Source organism: Malus sylvestris, chromosome 5 (assembly GCF_916048215.2).
Source record: "Malus sylvestris chromosome 5, drMalSylv7.2, whole genome shotgun sequence".
In the NCBI taxonomy this organism is placed as follows: domain Eukaryota; kingdom Viridiplantae; phylum Streptophyta; class Magnoliopsida; order Rosales; family Rosaceae; genus Malus; species Malus sylvestris.
In genome coordinates this window covers 40,640,736-40,652,743 of record NC_062264.1, presented here as the reverse complement: position 1 = coordinate 40,652,743, position 12,008 = coordinate 40,640,736, and the positions used below count along the sequence as shown (strand labels likewise).

Here is a 12,008-nt window from a genome sequence, read left to right as displayed (position 1 = left end):
GCATTTGCATTTGCAAGGTAGAGAAGGTGACCCATCAGCCTGTTCTTCCTCTTTTATTACGTGGCAAACAAAGTCTAAAATATCGATGATATCGAAAATATCGGTAGTCCAAAAACATGGAAATTTTGAAGGAAATATCGGAATATTATCGATATCGATAAAAATTGAATAAAAACCACAGAAATTGTAAGAAAAACTTGAAAAATTTTATTGAAACTTTGCAAGATGTTTATTTAATTAATTATCTATTAGTTTATCACAAAAAATTGGAAAGAAATGCATTGCATGATAGATTTAACTGATTTAAGTTGATTATATAGCGAGCTGGCAAACATTGTGAGTGTAGAAAATATGTAGTAATTAATGAAAGAAGTTTAAACAAACCATAATCATTTATATATAATGAATTAGTACAATATTTTACATTTTATACATTGTATGGTAAGATACATGAGTGACTTAATACTATATAGAGTTCCTATCGAGATCTAAAATATCGATGATATCGAAAATATCTGTGGTCCAAAAACACGAAAATTTCGATGGAAATATTGGGATAATATCGATATTTTAGACCTTGATGTCAAACATGGTTCTGTGATTCTGGATTAAGTAATAATTACGCGCCAAATCAGCGAGGTAATTACACATGGGAGTGAAAAGATGAGGAATTCTTTTGATAGAAGTTGGAGAGTGATTTGCACGCTCCTTAATGAAAGTGGAGTAAGTTGCAAACTCACTCTTAGAATATTGAAAAGGAGATTGACTACAAAATAAGATTAAGATTAAGATTAAGATAAATGATAAAACCCTTGTTAATGCGTGTTTTTAAGCTCGAAATGTTGTGTTTGATAGATAAGTTTGTTTTAAGTTCCAATTCTAGAAGCTTGCATGTTTATTTTAACTCTACTTTTCTTTGCAGTTATTTGATTTTCTTTTTGTTTCCGAACATTTGACTTAACATAATCATAAAGCATAATTATCTTTAGGGCTTGAACATTTCAGTTAGAGTAAATTGTAGTAATGATTTCTTAACTTTAATTAAATTGGAGCAATGATCTCTCAACTAAAAATTCATTGTCATTGGTCCCTCAACTTATCAAAATGTATAGCTATAGTCATTTTCATCAATTTCGTCAAAATTTTGTCAAAATAAGTTATGTTGGAATAACCATTTATATAATTAGAATCCCTCAACCCATCAAAGTATGTGATTATGGTCCTTTTCGTCAACTACATTAAATTTTTTGTCAAAACTAGTTATGTTAGAAGGACCATTGCTACAATTGGGTTAAAGTTAAGGGACTATTTCTCCAGTTGAAGTAAAGTTGATGGACCAATGGTAATGAATTTTTAGTTGAGGGACCATTACTCCAATTGAGTTAAAGTTAAGGGACTATGGCTACAATTTAGTCTTTCAGTTAGATTGAGCAACAAATAAATGTTATCGTATATCTTGCTAATTAACAAATAAGCGAGAACGAGTGTGTTATGTAATTTTGGACGAAGACCTATTAGAATCAAAAGACCCATTAGAATCAAAGTTATGACATCATATTAGACATGTTAGTAAAGTTTGAGGTAAAATCAGCTCAAAATAGCTCGAATTTGCATTTATGTGTTAAACTACTAATACATGCATAAAATATATGGCCCTAAAATAAAATAGAATAAGTTCTCAACTTTAAATCTTATAAAGTCCCACATATTATTCTCCTTTACTAGGAAGATAAGAATTTTGCTGTGATTAAACCTTGGAGGTACCACAATGCTAAAGGAGAAAGATAATATTATTCTCTTTTAACAAAATGAGAAAGAAAGGGAACCATCACATAGAGGCTCAGTGGTCAGGTGAACTTCAAGTTCGTATTCCACATGACTGGTTTGAGTTTGATTCTTACTACTCGTGAATCACATGATGATGGCTAGAGAAAGACTAAAATGTTTCTTTGAATCTAAAGGTTTAGTGTGGGTGTGTGTGACCGAGGAAGAAGTCAGTAAAGGTTTTTTTTTTTTGAATTTTTTTTAACCCCTTCTCCAAAAAAAATAATAAAAAAATCCACGTGGATCCCCCCTAATGACACGTGGTGCCCATTTATTGTCCACATAAGCGCCATATCATCAGTTAATGGCAGACTTAACGGTTTGATTAAAAGATGTATGAGACTGTCCCCAAATTAACACTTTAGGTATGACTCTGAGACGAAAAAAAATTGATGTACTAAATGTTGAAAACCATGAAACATGAGAGTAGTAAACTGATATTTACCCTAAATAAAAGGTTAGGAGTATCAAATAAGTTTGTGATAAATAAATTTAGAGTTACGTTTAGTCTTTTTTTTCCTTAAAAGAGATACGTTTAGTCTTTTTACTCTTTAAAGATGATTGAAAACGAAAGAAAGACAAGTGGGAATCAAACCGAATTTTATTTTATTTTTTGGGAAAAATGAGACACTACTTTCCCATCTTCATGTTTTTTTTTGCCATCTGAACTTTCTGTTTAGTTCTAAAATTGTTTTGCGCTTTTAATTCATGCCAACGTGTCTCGACGATGGTTTGTTCAGTTACATCGTTAAATTGATGGTCCTTTTTGTTCATTTATTCTTACTTTTTTCTCATCACTTTGTTATCAGAATTCCAAGTGTGTATTAAATTACGTTGTAAATTTACTTTCTTAAAAGTTGTCACGGGCACTGCATTTGATAAAATTAGCGAAAAATTGTAACAAAATTGAGGTGGAGGTGTTGGTTTGTGACGGAAATTGAGAGTTTATGGAAACTCAAAACCAAATTGAAAGTTCAAAAGTAAAGCGAAACAAGTTCCTCAATTCATGGAGCATTGCTAGATTTTTTTTCTTTTAATTTTGGATAGTGCTATTCAGTATTCACACCCCTTTATTTATTTTATCTTCTTCATTTCATTCAATCAGTCAACCGAAAATTAAGATGAGTATGAGAGGTAAAAGTAAGTGTTTATTAATTTTATCTTCTTCATTTCATTCAATCAGTCAACCGAAAATTAAGATGAGTATGAGAGGTAAAAGTAAGTGTCTGAATAACACCACACTTTATTTTGAGGTGTGTAGTTTGTATTGATGGGTTGGGTTTGGTCCAAATCACATAACCATCACACAATCAATGAGGGTATGAGATGGAGGGCTAATGGCAATGCAATGAGCATTGCTTTTTTGACTCCCAATCCCTTTGAAGTCCAACCAATTCACGTCACTGCATTTGTTGTTTGGAGGCATGTCATTTTTCATCCTCCTACACTGCAATTCCTATGATTCCTAATCCTCCTTGCTGCATCGGATACTTTCTTTGCAAAACAGACCCAAGTTTGCAGACATTTCCAAGAAAAACACATGTTGGGTTTGCTGATTTTGGAAAGATAACATAGGCAGATAGAAACTGTCACCAAACCAAACCACATTGTTAATAATCTGGTTATGGTAAAAAAAGAAAAAGTAACTATCGAAGCAACCGGTGCCTCTCGTTAGTGAGAAAAACTTGGCTATCGTGGGTTCAAACACTCACGTTTTCTGTGTCTCTCATCACCTGACATGTCGTGTGATGAGAGAGAGAGAGAGAGAGAGAGAGAGAGAGAGAGAGAGAGAGAGAGAGAGAGAGAGAGAGAGCAAAATTTCCTCCCACCCAATTCTCGCCATACTCAGCCGCATAGGATAACTTTCCAAAAAGAAGCTATCGCTTGTCTTGACAGAAGACTGCAACTGCTCATTAACATCCTTGATCATGATCTGCAATCTGCGGATAAACAGAACAACCTCCAGACGACAACGAAAGAAAAAGAAATGAAGCAGTAAGATTCCTGCAATGATTCCATAAAAAAAATGCAATGAAGATCTAAACACGATTCTTTACAGGGGAAAAACAGCAATAAGAATGCTTACGTGGTCGAACTTAGACTCCCAAATAAGTGTTATAGCTCCATTTGCTATCCCATCTGCCACTGCATTCTTCTCTCTATAAACATGCAGTAATGTGCAGTGTTCAAATTGCTGCATAAAAAAAAAATCTGCACTTCAAAAGGGGTGACAGCGGAAGCATTACCTTGCTTCATCATTTTTAGAATAATAGCGAAGTCCATCTGAATACATCTTTTAGTGCTTTTCTTCTAAATTGGAAACTGCAAGCCAAAATGTATCCCCAGATTTCTGCTTCAATATCCCCTGCCAAGATTGGATTAAATAACTTTCCCTGCTCCAAATCCACCAGATGCCATTCTCCTCGGCGCATCAACATTCATATTCTGACATCCCATGTCAGGAGGCTCCCATGCCAGAAAGACCTGTACTTCCAATTGGTTTTTGAGAACAGGGGAAGTGGCGTCCAGCCAACCTCCGACAGATACCAACATGTGCAGATAAACAGGCTACTCCCTTCAAGACTATCACACTACAAGCATACAGGCCTTATAATCCGAATAAAAGGAGTAACATACTGGTTTGCCACTCTGATGTCTCCCAAATGGTTTGAGCTTTGCTGCAATCTCTCAATATGAAATATAGATCAATGGGCCAATGCCGTAGTTCGCATACAGCAATTTTCCCACAGAAGCTCCAGCAAGAGCCAGGCCATTGGTCCCCTTCAAAGAACAGGCCATATGCAGACACTAAAGTGAACATTTCAAGTGTCCCCAATAGATGCATATCACTGACACGTCCAATTAAACCAGCAGGATCACCGGTAATAGTCGCACCAAATTCTCTGCAGGCATGTAACTGCAAAATGTTTAAGAATTAAAAATAACAAGCATTTCTGAGAGTGCAAGGACCATATGTCACTGACCGATAAGGTACTTTTCTCCACTGTACAACCCTATTCAATAACAGAAATAAATTTGTTGCGATAACCTTGTTGCTTAGTAATCATGTAAGGTAAATCAGGCAATTACATGCATTGTACAAGATGGTACAGAAAGAGGGATATGAAGACTTGAAAACCTTATCATATTCAGGATAACAATGTATAAGACAACAACAATCCAAGATGATCTTAAGGCTTAAGCAAGTTTGAGTGGATTGGTTACTCCGCCAGACTTATAAACCAAAACAGAAGGTGCAGAGTATAGTTAGTAATAAAGTAAAGAGGCACACCACAATATCTCAGTCTATTTCCTAAACACAATACATTTACTTCGAGGATGAAAAAAAAAGAGAATAGTGCAGGTATAGAATGAGTAAAAATATGAAATCATTAATGAAAATAAAAAATTAAGATTTCTTTTCATTTTAGAGAGGGAGAGGGAGAGCTCATGTTCTTCTATCAAGCCCATATTTATTTATAAATATTCACTACTTACAAATACATTGAATAGATAAAGCAACAAATTAGAGATTGATCTAGACTTATCTGGCCTTCCAATTTAACATAAAAGCTATTTGTGACCCAAAAAAGGAGTTTTCATCTTTAGAAAGCTCTTCCGAGGCTGATCGGTTCCATGATCACTTTGAGTTTTGTAATATAGCTGAAGCAAAGCTACAGCTGTAGCAAAAGATGAAGGTCTGTTTGGCTTTCCTCTTTCGCATTAGAAGCTATTCCTGACCCAGAAAGGCAGTTCTCTGAATCTTTAAAAAGAAGAAGCTCTCTCTCCAGAGGCTTTTCTCTTTCCATTGACAGTGAATTCATGATCTCAGCGCTTCCTCCTCCTCCACCAAACCAGTGTCCGTTACCTCCTACAGAGTTTAAGGCAGTTTTGTCTTATACAGACCAATTTCACCTTGGCCTGAAGATTGTCAGAGATGTGGAGGCTTTTCTGTTTCCATTGACGACTCAGAGGTTGATCTTAGGCCTTTTTATTGCATTCATCATCTCAGCACTTCCTCTGGCTTCGCATAAGGACCACCGCTTCCTTTTCTCAGAGGTTAAGACAGTCTCTGTCTTACACCGACCAAATTCACCTTGGCCAGAAGATTGACTGGGATGTGGAGGGAAGGAACCACCAGTATGAGGTTCCTCGAAGCCAAGTGACTGATTTGAGCCGAGACCTGAATCAAGATCAGTTACAGCTTTCACAAGATATGAAATCATACCATCAATGTGGGCTTGAAGGTATGGCATACCATCCGTAAAAGATTGAAATCGATCCTTATTAAGCTCACAAACTCCATTTATGACATAAGAGAATAATGGGCTGGAAGGGATACCAGTTGGTACTGCGCTACCAGAGGAAGCAACCATAAAGGATAAAGGTTTAGAATCTGGGATTTCATCATAGGCACTGCTAGATGAAAATTTTGGAGGCATGGCGCTTGTATTGGTCTCATAGGCCTTGCTCAAACCTCACATTCACCCGGTTATTTTGATTTGAGTAGAATCTCATGGAGAAATTCAAAGGAGAGGTTAACTTACTGATGAGATTACTTGGATTGCTCCCAGCAACTCCAGAAAAAAATTTCAGGGTGGCGCATGTTGAAAGGAGGAGCATCATAAGTCATATTTGTCGAGTTGTTGAAAAGGCTAGCATAAATCTAGCTCCTTTTTGCGTTGATCTCTTCCTTATGAACCCTAAGATGGCCCAAATGGCACCCTAGAGCTTGACGATTTTGTAATACCCTTTTGCAATAGAAGCAGTGGACACCCACATGTTTCTTTGCCTTTCTTTCTTAGGAGTTAAAAAGGAAAGTCATTCTTGAAGTGAAAACGACGACCCTTAACAAGAGCTTTGAGAAGAAGAACATAAAACTAGCAGGAGCAAAAACAATGAAGGGGTAAGGAAGATGTCTTGCTTCTTTGCCATGTTATATCTATGTGTGGGGATGCTACAAAACCTACTGATAAATTAAAATATAAACGACAATTCTCATAAAACTCATTTTAGAAAAGAAGACACGTTACACAAATACGACCACAACAGTTGCCACATAAAGCTCATGCAAAGGAAACTTTAAATCAATCTTATCGGCAAGAATTTGCATAGAGAGCTCATATTGCTTAAGAAAAAAAAATGTGCATGGAAAATGAACACATTGCAGAACAAATGCCAAAGAACCATAATTAATACACATTCTTATAACATGGTCATGAAACATGTCAGTATCGCTTTTGCATCAGTTAATGGGTAGTATAGGAAATTTCATCTCGCAGCAAAATATAGGTATTGGCGTAAACTCACATAAGATACGGTCTTCACCATGACATGAGTCACCTTTTTCAATTTTGTATTTTTCTGCAAGATACAAAATCCAATACTAACTGATGTAAACAGTGACAGGTTGTTTCATGACACCCTATTATAGAACGTGTAATAATTATATTTCTATTATGTTTTCAACGTGTTCACCGTCCATGCAATTTATTTTTCTTAAGCATTAATAACTCTCTTTCATGCAGATTCTTACCGATAAGGTACTTTTCTCCACTATACAACCCTATTCAATAACAGAAATAAATTTGTTATTTGTTGCAATAACCTCGTTGCTTAGTAATCATGTAAGGTAAATAAGGTAATTATATGCATTGAATAGATAAAGCTACGGATTAGAGATCGATCTTCACTGCTTACAAATAAATTGAATAGATAAAGCTACAAATTAGAGATCGATCTAGAGTCTAGACTTACTTGGCCTTCCTATAACGCACAAAAGCTATTTGTGACCTAGAAAAGGAGTTTTCATCTGTAGAAAGCTCTTCCGAGGCTTATCTGTTCCATGGTCACTTATGAGTTTTGTAATATAGATACAAAGCTACAGATGTAGAAAGAGATCGAGATTTGTTTGGCTTTCCTCTTTCGCATTAAAAGCTATCCCAGAAAAGCAGTTCTCTGAATCTTTAAAAAGAAGAAGCTCTCTCTTCGAAGCTTCTCTCTTTCCATTAACGATGAATTTATGATCTCATCACTTCCTCCTCCTCCACCAAAGCAGTGTCTGTTACCTCTTACAGAGTTCAAGGCAGATTGTTTCTTATACAAACGATGTAAATTCATGATCTCACCTTGGCCTAAAGATTGAAAGAGATGCGGATGCTTATCCGTTTCAATTGACAACTCAGAGTTGATCTTAGGCTTTTTTAGTAAATTCATCATCTTAGAAGTTCTTCTGGCTTCACGTAAGGAGCACCACTTCCTTTACTCAGAGGTTAAGACAGTCTCTGTCTTACACCAACCGATTTCACCTTGGCCAAAAGGTTGACTGGGATGTGGAGGCAAGGAACCACCAGTATGAGGTTCCTTGAAGCCAGGTGACTGATCTGAGCTAAAACCTGAATCAAGATTAGTTACAGCTTTCACAAGATATGAAATCATACCATCGATGCAGGCCTAAAGGTATGGTGTACCATCCGTAAAAGATTGGAATTGATCCTTATTAAGCTCACAAACTCCATTTATGACAAAAGAGAATAACCGATCCATTTGTGTAACGTATCTTCTTTTCTTAAATGAGTTTTATGAGAACTGCCGTTTTCCGAATATTTTTATTTATCAATAGGTTTTGTATCATCCCGCACATGGATATAATAGAGGAAAAAAGCAAGGTATCTTCCTCACCATTTCATTGTTTTTGCTCCTACTAATTTTTATCTTCTTCTCAAAACTCTTGTTCAGGGGCGCCATTTTCACTTCAACAATGAATTTCTTTTAACCCCTTAGAAAGGAAAGGCAGAGAAACATGTAGGTGTTCACTACTTCTATTGCAAAAGGGTGAATATGACAAAAAAGTTGTCACATAAAGCTTATGCAGTGGAAACTTTAAATCAATCTTATCGGAAATAATTTGCATGGAGGGCTCATACTGCTTGAGAAAAAAATTTGCATGGACAACGAACACTTTGCAAAATGGTCATGAAACATGTCAATACCGCTTTTGCATCAGTTACGAAGTAGTATTGGAAATTTCATCTCGCAGAAAAATAGGGTATTGGCGTAAACTCACATAATGGTCTTGACTATGACATTGAGTCACCTTTCTTAATTCTGTATTTTTCTGTAAGATAAAAAATCCAATACTAAATGATGCAAAAGCGGCAATGATAGATTGTTTCATGACACCCTATTATAGAATGTGTAATAATTGAGTTCTATTACATTTGTTCTTCAACGTGTTTGCCGCTCATGCAATTTTATTTTTCTTAAGCATTAATGACTCTCTTTGATGCAGATTCTTGCCGATAAGATTGATTTAAAGTTTTACTGCATAGCCTTTACGTGATAACTTTTTTTTATCCTATTAAGCATTAATGGCTCTCCTAGATCAATCTCTATATTTGTAGTTATCTATTCATTGTATTTGATATTTATATAGACATAGGGTTTAATAAAAAAGAAATCTTCATTTTTTTCTTTTCATTAACGTCTTCATATTTTTATTAATTCTATATTTGCACTTTCAGTTGTCTACCAATGAATTTATTTCTTCCTTTTTCTTAAATCTCTTTTCTTCATTAAATTTATTATAATTTAAAAAAAAATGTTAGATTACAATGAACAATGCAATTAGAAGTGTATTATCAAGTGGGTTGCGTTATGTTAAGGAATCAAGGGTTTGAGGACAAAACTAAATGTAAAAGCTTACAACAAAATTACACAATTGGAAAAGATGTCCATAAAGAAAACTCAAAAGAGAATCAGCCAGACAACAACTAAAATCCCCCCGCTATGGAAACTCAGAAAGCTAACTGATAGTAGCTTTCCAATCAAGCCAAACTACGGAAAAGGACAAATCTTTAAAATCTACAGAAACCGACACTCGCAATGAAGACCATACTCTTTAAACAAAACAAAAAATGTAAACTTAAAATTCAAAACCACACATACCTTTGCTTCACCTGTTGCTGAAGCCATAAACCACCTTGTTTCACGCCATTTATCACTCCTGGAACATTAAGCCAAAATAACATCATTTTCACATGAATGGTAAGCATCATACCTAATTTTTGCACAGCTTAAGGGTACGAATATACCTATCCTTTTGCGCCTAAATGACATACAAAGGATGTCAAAATCTTACCCAAAACCATAACAAGCCCAAGCAGTTGGGTTTTGAGTAGTTCTCTTCAACATCATTGATGATGTAAAACAGAAAAGGACAAAATAAAAAATAAACCGGAAACACCTTTCAAAATGCTGAGCTTGAACCATTTTGAGTTGGACTCAAATTTTTTTTTCAGTAGTTTTTTCAAAACCATTTTGAATGTTCAAATGTTTTCGGGTACTACACTTGAAATCTTTTCCTATAGGCTCAGAAGGCTTCAAGTAAAGTAATTCAAAACCATGTTTACATTTTTTTTTTTGTTTCATCTACATTACTTGAAGATATGTCGAGCTAGTTTCAAAGCTTAATAAAAAGTGTCGATGAAAACATGAAAAGTTTACAACAGTTGAAAAGACGATAATGCATTCTCTAGATAATAAATGACTACAGCAACTTTAGGCCTATTCGTGTCCCAATTCTAGGCAGCAAACTCACTTTCGAAATTGAGATGAAGAGTAATAGCGTTGTTGCAGGTTTTACGGTAATGACCAGTTGAGCCACATTTTCCACAATTCCTTGTAGACAGTTCTTCTCCATGAGACTTTTTTTTTTTTGGTTGAGATGAAATTCTTTCCTTCTTGCACCTTTCGCATGACCTCCATTTAGAAGAAAGTTCTTGTGGTCATACCCTAATATCTTTCAATGCACATTCAAAAACCCTCCTAGCCGTCGAATAACTTATATCCACTCCAAGATCTTTCGGCACATCCTCAGTGATCTTTTTCGGTTTGCATTGGCACAAAACACACTTGTACTTTGACTTTACAAACTCACCAATGAGAGAGCTGCTTGCTTGTGGTTGACTTCCATTTTTAGCATCTAATGAACTGCCATTTTTAGCATCGGATGAACAAGAGTGGCGGCTATCATATTTTGTTGTCATAAAATAATCAGTCTCGCGACTTGGCCGCATGGACTTTCCTTATGCAGTTGTCATTCACGCAGTTCAACAATTCTCCAATTTGATTGGACATGTAAGTGATTAAAAGGCTCTGAATACCAATCTGGGCCAGGATCGGACTGGTCAGTGGCCGAACAAAACCGGAAACACACAAAAGAACACACTTTTAGACAAGGTATGATTTGCAGATGAATAAGTTGTTAACTGGGATTACAATGTTGCGCATAGATAAATACACAACACCAATGCAAAAAAGTACATAAGAATGCAAGCGATTATAAACCTTATGTTAACGATGTACCGCAAACGGCCTACCCAGCTCTTAGATGTGCAAAAACAAAGCAGGAATTGTCATTGGCTACAACCAAGATAAGTTCTTCCATCATGGAAGAGCTTTTGCAAGCAAAGTTGATGCTTTGGGAACAATGTAGCTCGTGATTTATGCCCAATTCCAATGGAAATGGATTGAGTCGGCCAAATTATTCAAATTTTTTTCCGAGTGAGCTCATCAGGCTGCGAAGAAACCCTAAACCCTAGCTTAATTTACAGCACAACGTTTCATTTGTTTTGGTACATATAGGGGAGCAAAATTCCTAAATCAAATCGATTGCATAATTTAATCCAACTAAACCAAAATTTAACATCAATAAAGCGTAGGAATTTTACCAACGGCGAAAGCTACAGAGTGTTGCAGACGATGGGCGCGGTGTCGCCCGCGGCGGAGCTGACGGAGGCGTTTGGAGAGTTCGGAGTATGGGGCAAGCTGTTGTACGACGGGTGTCGAGTGAGGTGCCAAGGCGTGGCGGATTTTAGATCAGTGGTGTTGGAAATGGATATACATTGAACCTCGGTAGTATCGACTCGGGCCTGGCGGCCCATGAATAATTTTTTCCCATTTGGATTACAAATTCTTGGCCCATTTTTCGAAACCTATGAAATTTACCAAGTACTATGTCCCATTCATCATGTTCCGTGCAAACAACCTGAATTGGATTGTAGAAATAATTTTCTTTTTTATTACATTGGAGGGTTTCGAACTCTAGGCCTACTCCTGTCCACCACAATACTCATCTTACGAGAGATTTTCCTATGTTACTGGAACACAGCTCGATACACCAC

The 12,008-nt window shown here is 36.1% G+C and overlaps 2 long non-coding RNA genes across 4 annotated transcripts; one reads left to right on the top strand and one right to left on the bottom strand.

The window, feature by feature from the left end:
• Positions 1–2,846: 2,846 nt before the first annotated feature.
• Positions 2,847–3,269, top strand: LOC126623486 (uncharacterized). Its single transcript, XR_007623781.1, has 2 exons — positions 2,847–2,958; positions 3,037–3,269. It is a non-coding gene; the product is annotated as an uncharacterized LOC126623486 (long non-coding RNA).
• Positions 2,972–11,696, bottom strand: LOC126623485 (uncharacterized). 3 transcript variants are annotated; one of them, XR_007623779.1, is made up of 7 exons: positions 11,556–11,696; positions 10,424–11,008; positions 9,772–9,829; positions 4,071–4,741; positions 3,911–3,983; positions 3,537–3,828; positions 2,972–3,410 (listed from the first exon to the last, which is right to left on the bottom strand). It is a non-coding gene; the product is annotated as an uncharacterized LOC126623485 (long non-coding RNA). The 3 variants fall into 3 exon arrangements; XR_007623778.1 differs by having other exon boundaries at positions 3,537–3,983; XR_007623780.1 differs by having other exon boundaries at positions 3,537–3,983; positions 4,071–4,727.
• Positions 11,697–12,008: the final 312 nt, after the last annotated feature.